The sequence below is a fragment of the Cynoglossus semilaevis genome, chromosome 9 (assembly GCF_000523025.1).
Source record: "Cynoglossus semilaevis isolate Cse_v1.0 chromosome 9, Cse_v1.0, whole genome shotgun sequence".
In the NCBI taxonomy this organism is placed as follows: Eukaryota; Metazoa; Chordata; class Actinopteri; order Pleuronectiformes; family Cynoglossidae; genus Cynoglossus; species Cynoglossus semilaevis.
This window is the reverse complement of record NC_024315.1, coordinates 11252344-11270777: the sequence shown is the minus strand read 5'-3', so window position 1 is coordinate 11270777 and position 18434 is coordinate 11252344. Positions and strand designations below refer to the sequence as shown.

Genomic DNA, 18434 nt, shown 5'->3' with positions numbered 1-18434 from the left:
GCGTTGTGGGGGGAAGGAGCCTTCCGGCCCCAAGTCGGCTTCCTTAACCACTAATCCACCACTGCCCCAGTGGACAGTGTCATGTCCCCACTGACTGTTGTCCACTGATTTGCCATAGAGCCTTATCTGATGGACGTACAGTACAAAGGCCTGTGACTGTGTGGAAAACTTTAGTGTCCACTCTCGCTGACTTTCGACTTGTTCTCCGCCGTGTTCTTCTTGCGCGTTCTCCGTGTGCGTCGCAGCATAACCAGGCTCCTGTCTCTCCAGACTCCTCTCTATAAATGCCGACCCACTGAGCTAATTTAATAAAGGCCTTTCTCTGTGGTTCCACTGAGACTCGGCAGGTAATTAAACCCACAGCCGGGCACACGTGCAGACGCTGTTATTACTGGATACAGAATTGGATGGGAGTGTGCCCGAGGGTTACCGCGCCGCGGAGCGTCCTGTCTCCTGCAGCAGGACCAGGAGGAGAGCCGGGGTCATTAAGATTGCCTACCCGCCAACAACAGGCCACACTTTGGATCGTTTTCCCTCTCGCATCCAATCAGAGGGATAATGTCAGCTGAGGCTCCTCCCCCTCTTTCCTGTCTCTACCACCTGTCCAAACTCTTCCTCTCAGTCACTGAGTTGACGCCGGGGTTCCGTGATTGGCTGCAGGGAGAGGGGAGACGATGTAATGGAAAAGAGCAATAAAGAATCAGGATGAAACATCTGAACGCCTTCATTTAAAGCCCTAGTGTGTTTTTAACTGGTTTCATTATAAGTGCCAGACGCGGGCACACTCACACACACACACACACACATCGCCAGGCGGGTGCGTGCGTGCGCGCTCGTGTTATTTCATTATTAAGAGGAAGAAGGAGAATTGTCCAAAGACTTTTAATTGGATTGCTAAAGCACTTTCTTAATTGAGTTCTGAAATCTCCTCGATGTTTAAACGCGTTGGTCTTTATGCCGCGTCTCTCTCACTCACTCTCTCTCACACACACACAAACACCTAAATGGAGCCCAGGGGGTCAGAGGTAGCTGAAGAAGATGAGGTTTGATGAGGTTTGATGAGAACAAACTCGGACGCTTCAGTAAAAATTCAATTTGAACGTCGTCACATCTACGACTTAATTTTAACCATAATAGCTTCGCCTTTAGTGTTGCTTTAATTAAGTTTTCACATTATTGCTGTTGGCGCACACACGTACACACACGCGCACTCACAAACGCACGATGACACACACACACACACACTCCATTTTGCGCGTTTGTGTGTGAACGCCTCCAGCCTTGACCTCCTGTCATCTGTGACTTTCGGACTCCAGATTAATTCTGTCTGACAGCTTAACACTATCTGGTTAAGAGTGGAGTGATCTGACTGCATGTGGTCAGTTCTGTGGTCAGGGTCTGCTCGGGCTCTGGTCTGGTCTGGTGTGGACAGACGTGCCGTTAGGTGTGATTTTGGTTCGGTCCGCTCTGGTTAGGTGTCGTCAGGTCTGGTCTTTTTGGGTTCCGGTGTGGTCTGGTTAGGCATGGTCCGCTCTGGTTAGGCGTCGTCAGGTCTGGTAGTGTGGGTTCCGGTGTGGTCTGGTTAGGCATGATCTGATCTGGGTCGCATGGGATCTCGTTGGGTCTGGTCTTTTTGGTCCCTGTAGGGTCTGGTTTGCTCGAGTGATCTTGTTAGGTATTGTTAGGTGTGAATTTGGTTTGGTCTGGCCTGGACAAGTCCTTTCCTGTGCTGCTGGTACAGCTGGTGTTTCACGCTTCGGCCCTGTGTGTGACTGAGGTGTGTGACTGAGGTGTGTGACTGAGGTGTGTGACTCATTCGTGCCCCTGTCAGTCGCACCATTGTTGATTGTTCAAATCGCTCGTCTCTGCCTGATTAACACCGTCATGTCATCTGCTCGACTGATTAGCGCTGTCACCAGTGGAACGCGCCGCCTCGCCCCGTCGCGGGTGATTAACGGGAAGAAACCTCATCATGAGAACGTCGAGATCCCTTTCTCATGTAAACAAATGTGGAGTTTTTTAAGGTTTCATTTTTGAATCCTCACCAGAATCAGCCGTGGAAACGTCTCTGCTGCTCAACTCCATTTCCCTCAGATGATGTTGTAATAACGTGAACAACGGAACAAGATTGGGAAAAGTCAAGTGACGATGTGAGATGACGGTAAAGGGGATTGGATCAATTGATGGGGATTTAAAATGAGAGGAGAGTAGATAAAGGGTGACATAACAGAGAAAAGACAAAGAGAGGGGATAAAGTAATGAGAAATAAGAAGGTGGTTAAACACAAAATAATTGAGTCAAATAAGAAAGAGAAGGATGAGGTGAGATGACCCAGTACTCAGAATGTGGGTCACATCGTTCGGGGCCTGTCATGGCCTGGATAAAATAGTTTGGTACACTTTTGGCTGCTAAAATTTAAAGAACTTTTTTGAGTTCCTACACTACACCTGTGTAGCCCACATCTGGTGTGCAGAATGTGGACCACATTACGAAGTTTCTGCGTGACGGACAAGAGCTAACAGCAGTATTGACGTGTCTGAGACTCCGATAGAGAGACGTCTATCTTTTAGTTCAGAAAAATAAATGGAAATAAATGAAGAGACGATTGACAAACTGATCCACTTCCAGACTCCTCGTGTTTCTCTGGGTTTTGATGGAACACGAAGAGAACGTAGTTTCTCTGGGTTTTGATGGAACACGAAATTGGTCAAGGTGCAGCTAGGAATCCACATTTTGGGCAAAAGTACCAACACGACCAAAAGGAACGTGTAGGTACTTATGATGCTTATGGTACTTATGGTTCTTACCTAGATGTTCAGGACAGAGATGGTAGAACCGAAAGAGGCTGTAACTACCACCGGACCCATTTCTTTGCTGATTTATCTGGCCTGAAAACACCGCATGCCGATCATTTTTGAGAACGCGAACCACGTGATGATCCGCTTCACAACCGGAGACTATGTGATTCGCTGACATCTGAGCTGTTTAACTCCTAGAGGTTAATCTCTCTCTCTCGCTATCTCTCTCTGCCTCTCTCTCCCTTTCCCTCTCTCTGTGTGCGCATGTGTTCAAAGGCAGCACAAGTCAAAGACCTCCTGCCGAGAGTCCAACTGAAGAATCTTCCTGAATTGTGAATGTACAGCATCACCCCTCCTCCCATAATCCTATCTTTTTATTATTCATGCATTTCCAAACGTCCTTTTTCATCTACAGTGTCCAAGAAGGACATAAAGCTGTGATCGTTGAAAGACCTTTAGCGAGGTTTGACAGTCCCTGCCTGTAGATCTTTGCTGTGAACAAATCAGTTTTATTTCTCAGGGTCAGGTCCATGCTAATTTCATTGCAAGTTTCATGTTTAGACAGAAGCAATTACTCTACCGTTATTACTTTCTTGTTTGGGTTTGTATCGGCTCGGGCGCCAATTCAATGGACCCAGAGGTTCATGGTCGGAGCAGGTCTTTGTGAGGTTCCAGCTCGGAAGACACAATTTGAATTCATGTCCTCGGTTCTTTGTGGTTTGACTGGAGGAAAACACAGCAACGCCGTCAGGCCAATCAGGAGACAGAGGAAATGAACTGATGAATGAAACTAGGTCATGGTGATGTGGAAACCATGTCTGGGTGAAGAACATAACTCAACCTTTGTGATCTTCTGGGTTTCCTACATAATCATCTCGCACAAAACGCCGCCAATGCCGATCCAGATAGAGATGCACATTTGAGCCTTTCAATTACCCAAAATAGTTTCGGAAAAGATTGAACGTCTAAGAAATACAACATACAAAAAAAACGATTGTACCAGGAACATTCATCTGCTCCAACTTCAGGGTCTGTTTGTGTTAGCAAAGAAAAGCCAAACAAGAAGGTGAAGATGATGATGGTGATGGTGATGAAGAGGATGGTTGTAAAGATGAAGATAATGGTGGCAGCGTTGATGATGATGACGATGTTAACATTTCCTCATCGTTATAATCAGTATTTACATGAGACCAGTCAACCATGTCAGACCAGTGACCTGATAACACACAGCCCCAGCTCTGTCCACTGCCCCGGAGCTCTGACCGTTGAAGAGCAGTTCACTCTCCCTGTCAGTCACTGCTCTTTTCTCTGTGGAAATTGTTCTGACCCTAATCTCCTGCTCTGTTGCCGTAATCGTTCCTCCTCAACCTTTCACTCTGGCGGAGGACGCAGCGTCTGACGCCACGGCGTACAAAAGCTGCTGTCAGAAGAGGCCGAACAAAAAGTGGGGAGAGAGGGAGACGTCTCTGTCTGTGCACGCACACACACACTCGCAGAGATGCTGATTTTAATTTGTCCTGAAGAGCAGCACTAATGTGTTTAGCCTCACTTGTCTGTGTGGCTCTGTAACACCTGTAATGAAGAAGCTCACAAAGCTGTTGGACCTTTTTCTTCTCACAAATATCTGTTCTGTGAAAACGCAACCGACTCATGAAAGTCCAGGACCTGCTCTTTTTTTTTTCTTTCTTTTTGACGTCTTAATTCTGCTGTCGTCACTTCGTCACTTCATTCACTTCCTCTGACCTTTTTTTTGTTCCAGGACCATTCAGGACTATTTCCTAAGTCATAATCAGTTTGTTCTAGGCTCTTTTTTTCCTTTGTGTCCCCGATGTCAGTGCCACCCATAATCACTGAAGTCTGATCGTCCGAGTCGAATCTCTGACCACTGTCCTCAGCCGTTGTGGTGTAGAGTCATACATCAAACGTCAGACATGTTTGATTGATACATATTCAATTTGCACAGTTGGTTGCTGGTTTGAATTCTTTGATTGACAGGTCTGTGGTTTGTTGATTGAGCACCAACCAAATGCAGAGGAGAAATGTACAAGGCCAGATAAAATTGATGATGATGATGATGATGATGAGGAGGAGGACAATTATGATGATGCTGATGATGGTGTCAGTCTGGAATTGATGATTCTGTTTGGAGGTAAATGGGTCAATTGTAACATTTGTGTCTGACGGCTCAACACGTTGTCTATTTGTTTTCCAGCATTGTGCCTGCGCTCGTGTGCTTTTGTTTTTTTTTGCGTATTTTGCTTTGCGCGTGCTTGTGTCTTGTCCTTATCTACTGTCCCGCACACATTTACCCGGGGTGACTCGGACTGCAGCCCCGCTGCTTTCCCACACAAACACACTGGAGCACACACGCGGTGTTTTGTTTAGATGGAAAGCAGATTTACAGCTGTGTCAGAAAACAGATGAAACCAGTGAGTGAGAAGCTTCAGCACCGCAGCAGGACACGAGACGAGTCCACACCTGCTGCTGAAGGACACGCTGTGTCTACGTGTGTGTGTGTGTGTGTTAGTCTTTCTCTGCGTATCCTTTGTGATTCCACAAATCCATAATTTAACTGTCACTGTAGAGCAGAGCGGTGTGTGAGTCTCCGTGTGTGTCAGTTGTTCCTTGTCTTTTAACAACATTTTTTTTCACTCTCTTTTCTTTCTTTTTTCCTCAACAGGGAACTCCCTGCAGCCTCCCCACCTTCAGCAAAAGTAAGAAAATCAATGATCTTAACACACACACACACTCACACTCACACACACACACACACACACGAGTGTTAGTGAACAGCTTTGTGAACAGAGACTCTGGTTCCTCAAACATTGATAGGAAGGTGGACTAAAACTGAAGTTTAAAAATCAGAAACAATCATTTTAATATAAAGTGATAACCAAGATTCCAGACAGGGACAGTGATTCGGTGAAGGGAAGCTCAGGTCAGACAGTACACTCCAATGTTTAGGCTCCATCTGCAGTTGCATGTGAAGAGTCTCATCTTTGGAGATCTTCTATAAAGAGAGGAAAAGGTCACAGAGGAGAGCAGCCTTCGGCTTCAGAATAAAAGACAGTCACATTTCCAGTCTTATTTAGAGTACTGCTTTATCACCACCACCTGACAGAACCTCTCTGGTGAATATGAGCTGGGTAAAATTTAACAGTAGTCCTATCCTTTTTATTTACTTCTGCTTTGTTTTTTTCACGTCGACGACACGTCCTTGTGAGTTTTGTCTGCGGTGTCAAAAACTTTTTGAACTCTTGAGTTTTAAGTCTATGTTTTTCACTTCTTTTTTATTTTTTTTTTTACTGAGTGCCTTTTAAAGCTCTGATAAACATACCAGGTTGAAATAGTAATAGATTTTTTTAATGATCCAGTCAAGTAAAAGAGAAAGAGAAGTGATGAGAGCAGATGTTGTTCACAGTGAACTAATGAGATGGAAGTGAAGCGGCAGACACTTGACATTTGCTGCCTGGTGTGTGATATTTCTGCTGCCGTCGCAGGGATTTTATAAATACACCGTAGATGCAGACCGAGAGCGCCGACTCTACTCCTGCTTGTCAATCACAGTCACACCTCCCGTCTCCGCTCAGCTCTGACTCACTGACCACGCCTCCTCATCAGACCTGACCTCATTTACCGGAGCTTCAGTTTCTGCCACTTCCTGACGAACAAACAGAAGTTGGTTATTAGTGAAGTTTGGTCTGACGTGAACGTGAGAGGGACAACAGTTGCTCTTCTTCTTCTCCTTATTCTCCTTCTTCTTCTTCTTCTCCTTCTTCTCCTTCTCCTTCTTCTTCTTCTCCTTCTTCTTCTTCTTCTCCTTCTCCTTCTCCTTCTTCTTCTTCTTTTTCTTTTTCTTCTTCTTCTTCTTCGTCTTCTTCTTCTTCTTCTTCTTCGACGACATCTTCTGTGGACGAGACTAAGACAGGGCTGAGACAGGAGATTGTTTTTTAGGTTATGAACTTTATCTTCAGACTCGGACCAAGAATCCCTTCTGTTAAATTTAAACTTAAATCAATCAAGTGCAAATAACTAGAAAAAAAAGAGTGGTAAAAGAAAAAATATGCACATACACACACGCGCACGTGCATACACACACAGTCTGCATTTCTTGGTTGGTTAATGTCAGATCAATGTCATTGATTCCTCGTCTCACTACATCATTCATTACGGACGTAAGCACACACTTTTTACCACACACACACACACAGAGAGAGAGAGAGAGACACAGTGATCATAAAGTACAGTTGACTCTGAAGGGGAAGGTATTGATGAAACATCACTGCACTAACAGAGTGAAGAACATTGATCTGGGCTCAGTACACCTTTAAACACACGGTTCAGACCATTCATTCAGAATAATTAGGATTAATTCTTCCCACTGTCAGTGAAGCTGTAAAAACACTAATGACTGTCCCTCAGCCACACTTATGTTCACACACGCTAACGCACACACACACACACTCCCCTTCACACACACATGCAGGTCAACCACACAGAAAGGAGAGCGTCAGCGGACTCATTAATCCTTAATGGCGGCAGTGAAGGTGATGATAAAAGTGATTGATTATCATTTATCAGCTTCTCTGTGGGAGATAGCCAGAAGTGTGAACTGATTCCCTTCCTGATGAATAAGTCATCAGCTCTGTTTCCTCACATCAGGATCCATAACCAATTTTTTTTTTTTTTTTTTTTTTTTGCAATTTGTGGTTCTGTCGCCAATTCAGTTTTTTTTAGTTTTTTCTACTAAAAAGGCAAAAAGATGAAAAGTGTGAAATTGATTTCACTTTGTGACAACAATGGGGGTAAATATTTCTTTTCAGCCTCTGTATGACAAGGAAAAATCCTTATCGGACTTGAAGCCGTAGTGGTGACTAAAGTTTCAACGATGCAGAATTGATCAGTTCAGTCTGACCCGTTGACTTTGTTTCTAATGTTTCTGTGAAGAAAAGCTTTTGAAAAAAAAAACTCTTTAAAGTCTGACATTTACAGCTCTATCACTTTGTTTGATCTGTCTACACACACAAAAACACACACACAGGCACATGCGTGTGCACGTGCACCTTCATACAAACCTTAACGATAATGTCTCTGTGACAGAACATGATTGGTTTCTACAGCAGGTAAATGTTCTCAGCTGGAGGAAACCAAGGCCTGAGCGGAAGAAGTTTATTCACAGCAACAGCTAACTTTTAATCACGCTGTATGGACAACACACACACACACACACACAGAGAGAGACAGAGGTTACACCAGGATACAAATGTGCTCACACATACACAGACAATAATAAAAAAAATCACTTTACTCTTGACACCAGCCTGATGCTACACCTGTTGCTGCTCTGCTGTTCAGCGTTGCCTCGTTTGGACAAACACTGAACACAGCGTGCGGCCAATTAGCTGCAGCCTTAGGCGGAGCCTCCCGCTGACTTTATAGCTCCTGACCAATTAGATGGTGTGATTTATGTCCTGACAGTGATTACGTGACGTGGCAAAGCGGCACAGATCTGAACTCTGCGCAGGTCCATTTTTCTGGAGGTTTCTGAACGTTGGTCTGAACAGGCTCTGGTTCAGTGTTTTGCAGCATGAGCATCAGAAGTTGAAAAGAAAACACCTGCTTTTGTAGGAACTGAGTTCATGCCAGTACCAAGGTTAGGGTTAGCTTGGAAGTGCTATCAGAGGAGACCTCCAGACAAATGAGGGTGTAGACTTTTGTCACACACATCCTTTGATTCACTTCTATATAGTTGCCTTCTCCATCCATTCATCCATTTTCACCCACTTATCCATTACCGGGTCGTGGGGTCAACAGTCTCCATGACCACCACCCAAATCACACTGCACCGTACCAACCCCCCTGAACCTTCCTGTGGTTCCGGTGGTGAGTCCACTGGAAGGTACCAACCGCCTTAACCTGGATTTCAATCTCGCCCAATCTTGGAGGGGACCCTTGGGGCTCCACATAGTTGCCTTCTCCTCCTGGTTCTTCTCCCTGGTAGACTTTGATGAGAACATAGTTGTAGTATTACTGATGAATCCGCTTTCTGCCATTGATAAATTTGACAAACGTTTACACCCGTACTATAAGAAACTGCTGCAGTTCTGACTCACTCAGTCCGCGACCCACTCCAGACCTAGGGTGGATGTGAGTGAAGGCCAACTTGGCCCCACCCAGACGCCGTGACATTTCTCCGTCTGGTGAATGAAACACCTGGATCTTCCAAGTCAGTAACAGTTTCACACCATAAACCCTCAAATCTTCAGATCTGTTTTTGGCCCTAATTGGAAACAATCACACTAATTGTTTTGAAAATGCTCATTAGCATAATTAACCAGTGTAATTAAGCTAAGTAAAAATCACTGCATACTTCGTTAACTGTGTTAATTTTGGCAGCGTAAAAAGCAGATATCCTAAGGTTTTAAAGGTCCTTGTCAAATTAAACAAACAAAAAAAAACAATTAAGTGTGAACAGCTGAGACGACTGAAAACAACTGGAGAAAAAAACACAAAAACAGCTGAAAATGACTGAAAAAAATGAACAGGTGAAAACAGCTAAACAGCCATCTGTTATGTATATATATATATATATATATATTCTCATACTATTCTGTTTTTTATGTGTTTATTCATTTTGCTTGCATACTGCCTTCGCTGCTGCAATATGCAAATTCCCCATTGCAGGACAAACATGGATGTTCCCAACCCTTAATCCTATTTACGTCACTATTCCTCCAACATTTGTATCAATAATGATGATTTTTTTTTTCATTTTCAACTTGTTTGGTTTTAAGTGTTGGAGCTCCTCATGGTCCTCGAGTCCTTTTTCAGTACCGCTGCTAGCGGTTTAGATTGAATTGATTGAGGAAGGCCTTGTTTCTTTTTTGGCTGGAGGCTAGTTTACTTTTTTGATCTTTGATAAAACTCCCTTTCCGTTAACGTTAACAACAGGGCTAACTATTTTATTAAAGCATTAAAATCTTAAGAAACTTTTTTCGGCTTCGGTTCTCAATCCAACAGTAAGAGACCTCATTGTTTGTCTGATATTTGTTATGTATCAGTAAAAATCCCCGTTGTCGTGGTAACGGTGTTTTAGAAACGGAATCATTCATAAATCTGACCTCGACAGACTCTTGAGTTTCGAATGAGAGTCACTACAGACCTCTTTAGGTCTAATATTTCTGTGGTCCACAACCTTAATGCATTCTGTGAGAACAACGATCAAGTAAACGAGGTCAACGGAAAAAAGTCTTTGCCATATGGCACCCACTTTCCCGACAGGAGATCGTTCTGGATGAAGTACCCATGATGCTCGAGTTTTTACCTTGTCTGCAGAGAGAATGGGCTGTACCAGGCCCTGCGGCGTGGGACTGTTCCAGCATTTTTTTTTTTTACGCTAGTAAATTCGGAAAGACAGACGGGGAATTTTAGCCCACAGCCCACTTCAGAATTCTTCTTCTGAAGATGTGGATGGACGGACGGCTTTCTTCTGGTACCTACCGCCTACGCGACTTTGAACTACAGTCTGTTTTTTGGTCCAGTTGAAGAAACCTCTACCCGTCGATTCACTCATTTTGACGGATTTACCCACAAGTCCTCCTTCCTGGCCTGAAGCTGCCAAAGTCACAGCTGAAACACATCAACACTCCATGTTTTCATTACAACCAAACTCATGCCAACTCATCAACTGTGCCCCAAGTCCTCATGAGCAGCACCCACAAATAAGATCACAGAATTTAGATTGGACAACAATCTGGTAAACGGGGCCACCGACAAAACCTTCGCCATATGGCACCAGATTTCTCGACGGGGCGTCGTTCTGGATGAAGTACCTACGACGTGTGGCTCTTTTACCTTGTCTGCTAGAGACTAGCACAAGCCCTGCGGCGTCGAATCGGTTCTTTGTTTGGTTCAGGCGTGGCCGGGATCAGGGCTCTGCGAGGCAGATGACGGCGTGTAGCTGTGACAGTGATAGATCACACGGGTTTTAGGAAACATCAGCTGTTTCCTTCCCTGCAGATGCTATTTGGATTCAAACAGATAAACTTATGGCCCTGGCAGGACGTGGGATGTGCCACAGGCAAGAGAGACCCAACATTTGTCTCATGGTACAGGACAGTCTTCTTTAATAAACAACAGGTGCCTGTATGGAGTGCTTAAACAGAAAGACGCACAAAATAAATTTCAACTGTAGCCTGAGCTGCCTGTGTTTATGAGAGTAGTATCAAAGTAATAACTGATCCTGCACTAGAGAGCATGTATTTCAGGGCCAGCTCAATAAACTCACGACTGATTTAAAACAAACGAATTTCAGCACGTTGGCTTTTTGCATCTTCTCCCATGGGTCCCTTAAAGGAATAGGGGACATTTAAAGGACCCATCACCCTACCCCCAAGTTTACCACGGGAGTTGAGAGCTCATTTCTAGAGCACTAACCCAGTGGTACCCACCATGTAGAATCCCGACTTCTCAAGTCACTGACTTAAGAAGTCCCATCTAAGTTTTCAAAGATCTTTGGGGTTGAGTCCCATCTAAGTTTTCAAAGATCTTTTTTTGAGATCAAACATTTGAAGATTTTCCAAGATCTCTGTTCAAACAGTCCATAAAGAAGAAAACTTAACTACATTTGATTTGGTTCTTTAGTCCAAAGCCCCAGTACTACTACTACTTTTACTACTACGACTTTCTGAACAATGTAATCAGTTCTGGGACATACACTAGTAGACACTCTTCTTACCATCGTCATTGTACCCATTTGAATATCATTACAATATTGAGTAACTGATTCAAAAAGCACAGTGACAGTAACTCTCTTGTTGACCAGTTTTATTTTTAGAACATACCCCGCAGGCACCTTAGGTAGTCCACGTGGGCTGCGAGGTGCCCCAAGGCACCACGTTGGTGACCCCTGCTGTAGATGTTGTCAGTGATGATAGTCACAGATGTGTCGCTGCTGGTTCTAACTCCTCGTGGATCTATGTGGGCTTCTGTGTTTATCTTTTCACTGTGATTGATCTCAGAACTCAGGGCAACCTCACTAGGAAAGTTGTAGAGTTTGGAAATGATCCATTAGTTACATCTATGACAAACAAATTTACAAGTGTTACTGTGGATTTCTGAACCTTCAGTTACTGATCCGGTTCACTTTTGGTCAGGTATCTTTATTACATTTCTTAATTTGACTTTCTTGGGTTTCTGAGAATTTCTTTCTTTTTTTAAACCCGTTTTTATTCTCGTTGATTTTGAATATGTATCATAAAGCTGACCTTGTGACATTTTACACTCAGTTAATTGGATTAATTGGATGGAGTAAAATAATTGACGCAGTAAAAGTACTTACACTGGCATAAATTGTCTTTCTTGACTTTAAGTCTTATTCATTTGATAAATAAGTTGGTCCTCAGCAGCCAAAAGACTTCACACACTTTTCTGTAAACAGAAATGAACCCAAGTTGGATCTCACACCGTTAGGAACGAGATAAGTTTTTTCCTCAGTAAATGCATACATTTTTTTTTTTTTTAACTGATTGCACTTTGCTGCTCCTCTTCCTCAGACACTGTTGGCATATTTTGCAGCTTCCTGCAGTTCAATTAAATGGTGTGAGTCTGAACCGTACGTAAAGGTGAAGCGGCCTCACGTGCACACTCATGCCTGTGCACGTGGATCCTCAGAAGGAAAACAAAGGAGGAGGAAATCATTTTTATTGTGCACGTAAAAATCTCCCTGAGGACATCAGAGCACAGATGCTGTTATTGTTCTCTCAGTGTTCTGTTATTCTGGTGTTACCAGTGGTTTTTTTCTCTCCTCGCCTCCAAATTTTCAAACATATTTTATCTCTGTTGACATCAACGCTAACGGTCAAATTTGAGGATTGGATAAAATGTATGAACTATTTGAACTTGGTTGCATTCAGTTGAAATTTTGCTTCTGACCAGATGGAGGTCAATTTTTTGTGTCAGTAAATTCCATACGTCAACATTGAACTACAATATGAACAAACCAACCAAAAAATGTGTTTTTTCTCTCAAGACCATACTGACCAAATGTGGATGTTGTAGTAAGTGATGGCTGCTGAGGGAGGAGCAGAGGGAGGAGCAGATGTAGTGATGTTGAAGTGTGTAAGTGATGGCTGCTGAGGGAGGAGCTGAGGGAGGAGCAGAGGGAGGAGCAGAGGGAGGAGCATTGGTTAGAAACGTTAACCCAAAGCCTAGGCTGGATATGAAGTTAGATTTGATCAGTTCATCTGTTTAATTAAAAGGTCTATCACGCTTTTCCCGTGGTTAATTTTATCAGTTTTTTTTAATCAGCTTTCATTTTCTCAGCTGAATTGTTTTCAGGAAAATCGTCTCTCATTTATTATGTGACGTTTCATTTTATCATAAAAATATAGGTTGGTTTTCTTAGGTTTATTATTTGTATCTCTGTTAAGTAGCCGGTCCAATGTGTCACAGCGTTTCGTTCCGTGCGTGTGCGTGTGCGTGTGTGCGTGTGTGTGTGTGTGTGTGTGTGTGTGTAACCCACTGCTGTGATGCTGCTGTTGTTCCTGGAGAAGGTTAGACTTTACTGTTGGTGTGAGCCACTGGTGGTTCAAGTAAATCTGCATGAAATCAATGCAAATCTGTGAAGTTCTGACAAGTGCCCAGGGACTGTGTGCGTGTGTGAGAGAGAGAGATAGTGAGAAAGAGAGAGAGAGCAAGTTTGACAGTATTGTGCCACCTACTGCTGTGATGCTGCATTTTAAACAGAAATGTTATCAATAAGTAATGACAATCCCAGCAAATGCTATAATGAACACAAGAATGCACAAGCAGAGGTGCGCACACGCACACACACACACCACACACACACACACACACACACACACACACACGCGCTAAAGCTGTCAGATCCGCAGTGTAGAGCTTGTTAAAGCAAACACCTTGTAGTCTCCCTACTTTGCTTGTTTGTGCAGATTTCTGTCATAATTTTTATACAACTAATGAGAGGTGAGAATCACACACACACACACACAGACACACACACACACAGACACACACACACAGCAATGATTATGATGTAAATTTTGCAGCAGCAATCCATGTTTTCGAAGACAGACTTTTTTCTTTTCTTTTTTTTCCGTGTGTTGAAGGCAAATCAAACCTCACAGAAAACATCATTGATTTATCAAACAGAGACACAGCAGTTGTTGACCCACTGATGTGGAGTTGTGTTGTTTTCAAACAGTAAAGACTGCACTGTTCGGAGTTACCTCAGTGACACAAACAAACCACAGGGGGCAGCGCTGGACCAGCAGCTTCACGTTGAAGTTGAAAGCTTTAACATAACACACGAGGTAAAAAGCTTTTTTAAAAACTACACTATAAACAAATAAATGTTAGTCAAGAAATCCAGATATTAATTATATATGTACATGAGTGAGTGTGTGTGTGTGTGTGTGTGTGTGTGTAGCTTAGAAAGCCGAAATACAAAAAAGTAAAAAAAAAAAAAATACAGAAATAAAAAAGATAATTGAGGTTCCGGAAATACACATTTGTTTAGTTTATTTATAAGAATAATTTATAAAAACACAAATCTGGATTAAACAAAATTAAGTCGAACCAAACTTGCCTATAGGCAAGTAAAAAAATAGAAGATCAGAGATTTAAGTCTTGAATAAAATATATTTATCTGTGAGATGAACATCTTTTTACGCACACTCTCTCTCTCTCTCCCTCTCTCGTCAGTTTAATAGAAACAAAATGTAAACCCCTGAATGAAGAGACTTTCACCTCTGACCTTTTTATATCAGCCTGACATTCATTTTCATCTCTGACGTGTCTGTTCCTGACGGGGCTTCAGTCCATTATCCCCAGAACTTCATGACATTCATGCAGGGCTTTCAGAATTCCCTGGAATTAGAGACCAATCCCTGGGTTTTTCCTCTGAACTCCCTGCTCAGGAGGAAGAAGCCGGTCCCCATGGCTGAGCTTCAGGAATAGAAAAACATTATTATTCTGAGTTTGTTCAGGCTGCGGTATGAGGCCTGGAGCTAAGAGCTGGAGAAGGCGTTGTTGATAAACTTCTCCTCCAGCTTTAATCTCTTCAAACATCTTCATATTCCGTCAGTGACAACAGGGAGGAAAGAGATTGGATTTACCCAGATAAAATGGCTGATTAATGTTGTTCCCACAAACACACATTACCTCGCCATGACTCCTCTGACAAAATTAGTACGAATGCAGCTAACGGTTAGCTCCAAATGAAAGAAAAACGCATCCAAAAATATCTTAGTATTTATGATATAAATAGCTTAAAGGGCAAAAACTATGGGGAAAAATGGACAACCATATTTATTTAAATTTGTAAAAAAAAAAACTAGCATCAGACAGCTAAGAGCTAAATGAAATCAGTCATGAATATAGAGATTGTTCAGATAAAGATGAACATTTTACGAATAAAAATTAGCTTGGACTATAAATAAAGGTTAGCCAAAAGTTCTTATGGTTCTAGAATACCTACTAACAGAGCTTCTACATGTTCTGCTGAGGTTTTTTTCTGGAACTGTTGGGGGACTAGAATAACTGTGGATTCCCTGCTGACACAGCTGTCCTCTCTCGTATTTAACCAATCTCTTCACCTGGTCTCTGTCCTGAAACATTATTTACATTTCTTCTTTGGATAGGATTAAAACACACACATGTTTTCACAGTGATGTATTTCTATTTTTTTTAGAAATGTGATAAATGTGAGGGTTGTACTCTTGGAATTGTTCTTATTATTTTCTTTCTTCTCTTTTCTGTCTTTCTCTTGAGCAAATTGTTTCTGAGCAGTTGAGGGAATTTCAAAGTCACGGCTCAGTACATTTGAAAGAGTTCATTGTGAACCAAACGGCTGAACTTTGTCCAGTTTTGGTCTAAACAAGATGAATATTATTTCTGTTGCTCCATGTGGAACTGTTCCCTGCCCTGCCCTTTCATCGCAGAGTGTAACTCGTGATTATCGTGAGCAGTGTTTGCCAACATTCAGGGCACATTTTTCACGTCAGGAAAGTCTTAGGGCCACCATAAAACAGAAACGTCCCAAAAGTATATGTAATGAAAAATAAGGATCTTCTAGTTTTTTTATTTACTCCCATGGTATTAAACCTGGGCCTGTTTAGTTGAACACAACCCTTATATATGCTAAGGAATTGAAGAAAGACACAAAGATCTTTAACAGCTCTGAATCTGTTGCTTTCGTTTTCATAGACATCTGCTGCCACCTAGTGGGAGAGCACTTGATCGTGTTTGCGTCACTGACACTTTGACAAGTAAAGACAAATTAATTGCGGTAAATACGTAGATATATACATTTTTCTTATAACAAAATAAAAAATTTAAAAGGTAAACAAACTCTACAAACAAAATCTAACTAAAGAGCAGAAAAATGACTTAAGAAATCTTCATCGCCTGCAGTTTTTTTAGGAACTGATCTGTGTCTGTGCTGATAGTCCAGTGAAGATCAGACAATTCAGTTCCTCTGTTACGTGAAAAACAGCACATGTTAGCGATAGCAGAGAACAATGGTGGACCATAAAGTAAAGTTAACAGTCTAATCTCTGCAGTTTTTAAACACCAACAGTGGGGGGGGCTAACACAGGGGCGTGGTTAGTTTGTGACTTTATATGACAAGAAAGCGATGATTGCATTGAGCTAAAGGCATAATAATAATAAGTCTCCTCAAAACAAAAGTCAACATCCACCGTGAAGTCAACATTAGCGGTTAGCGGTTAGCCAGCAGCTCTGCTCAGTGTGTTCCAGTTCACAACAGAAGCTGCCGCTCAGCGTGGCTCCTGCAACACCTTCACTTGCTGCTAATTGGGACAAACCTCCTGCAGTGTTGACCCTCAGGGGGAGCTGTTCGACTGAACGTGTTGAGTTATACTTGTTCTCATCACTTTGTTGGCACCACGTTCTGTTTCCACGCTCATGTCATGGAGACCTGTTGCAGTACGGGGGCAAAAAAAAAAAAAAAAAAATCAGGTCAGCACAAATCAAAGGATGCTGGTCACTGGTGACATCACCACGTCGTCAGGTCAGAACTCTGTCAAGTCATTCCACAGCAAAGACAGCTGCTGTTTATGGAGGTTTTTTTACATATATTTAGCTTACTTTGGTGTTCTTTTTCCCCGAGTTAGTCTTAGTCTTTGGAGTATTGTTCTTGTTGCACATGGAATATTTGACTATGATGGTGTTTTGGTTATTTGTTTATACATTTTATCTCATAAACTTATTGCTGCAATCTTTATTTTATCTGTCCCTTAAATACCAATATAATTATAGTTTCTGTAATTTCAAATCCCAAACTCTACTCCTAATTCCTGATCCGAGTCTTTGATCTGAATCTCTAATCCTAATCTTTAATCTCTATTAATAGTCTCACACACAGACATGGTCAATTTCAGCTATACCAGTTTGATGTAACTGTCAGAGATTATCCTTAAAAGAAACGATGCATCATTTGAGCTGAATTTGTAAACGGTCTTCATGTCATGAAGCTGCAGGGTGATGATGTCATCACTCCACTGACAGAGGGTTGGTCTGAGTGAAATGTTGAACTATGTCTCATTTTTATAGATCTTCACAATCACTGAATATCTTTGTGTAGTTTGTAATTTGAAATTTTTTTCTTCCTTTTTTCTACTTCAAATTCTTGTTTGTCTCCTACGTCCTTTCCTTTGTCTTTTGTTGTCCTTTTTCCTTTTTGTTTCCTTTATCTCCCTTTTTTTATCTTTTTTCTTTTTCTTTTAATTTGTAATGTCTCTTCTTCAACTCGCAACCAAGTGAGGTCATTACTTGCGGGCCAATCAGAAACTCCACTTTTATTTGGTTTCACCCGTTGGCTGCAGTGGGATTTTGACGAACAACAACCTGGTTGTTGTTGTTCTACAAAATAACCTGCAAAATAAAGGCACTGCCAGGAGAATTCCAAGGACAAATTCAGACGTCTGGAGAGCATTTAATCCTGAGCTCCCGATAATATATAATCTTGTTTCAGCAAATCAGGAAACACCAGTGCGTGTGTGTGTGTGTGTTTGTGTGTAAGTGCATCCATCGCTGAGAGGGGAATAAAAATGGAGCATTTCCTGCTGTTAGCTCCATAGATGTTGCAGCTTTACCATTCATTTCTACTTTATTTGACTCCATTTTCCATAAGTAATAGTTTTAATATGAACCCCAGAGTGTGGCAGCACAGACCAGGTCATAAAAAAGAGAAAAAAAACTCATTCAACACATGTGCATCTGTTTGTGTGAGTTACGATGAAGAGAAGAAAAAGCAGCGCTGTATTTTTTTAATGTGCTGCTGCTGTGTGTGTATGCGTGCACGTGTGTGTGTGCTGCATCATTTATTAATGGCGCCGCATCCTTGAACCAGTTTCTTTTCCGACGTGGACGTCATGCTGGGCATCGCGCTGACACACACACACCCTCCCATGTCCTTGACGATGCTGGTTCAATACCTCCCTCCTCCCCCTCTTTAACCCCCACCCTCCAAACTTTCTGAGGTTGTTTTTGGTGTACACTCTGTTTAGACTCGGCATTGAACCAAATACATCAGCTGCCTTTTTCCTATCCATATTATTATTTTTTGAATTCTTATTTTGTATTATTATTATT

The 18434-nt window shown here is 42.3% G+C and overlaps 1 long non-coding RNA gene across 1 annotated transcript in view; it reads left to right on the top strand.

The window, feature by feature from the left end:
• Positions 1-18434, top strand: part of LOC107989034 (uncharacterized) — a 48426-nt gene that overhangs the window by 10486 nt on the left and 19506 nt on the right. Inside the window, exon 3 of the long non-coding RNA XR_001760530.2 lies at positions 5479-5512. This is a non-coding gene — a long non-coding RNA (uncharacterized LOC107989034). The remainder of the gene's footprint in view (positions 1-5478; positions 5513-18434) is intronic.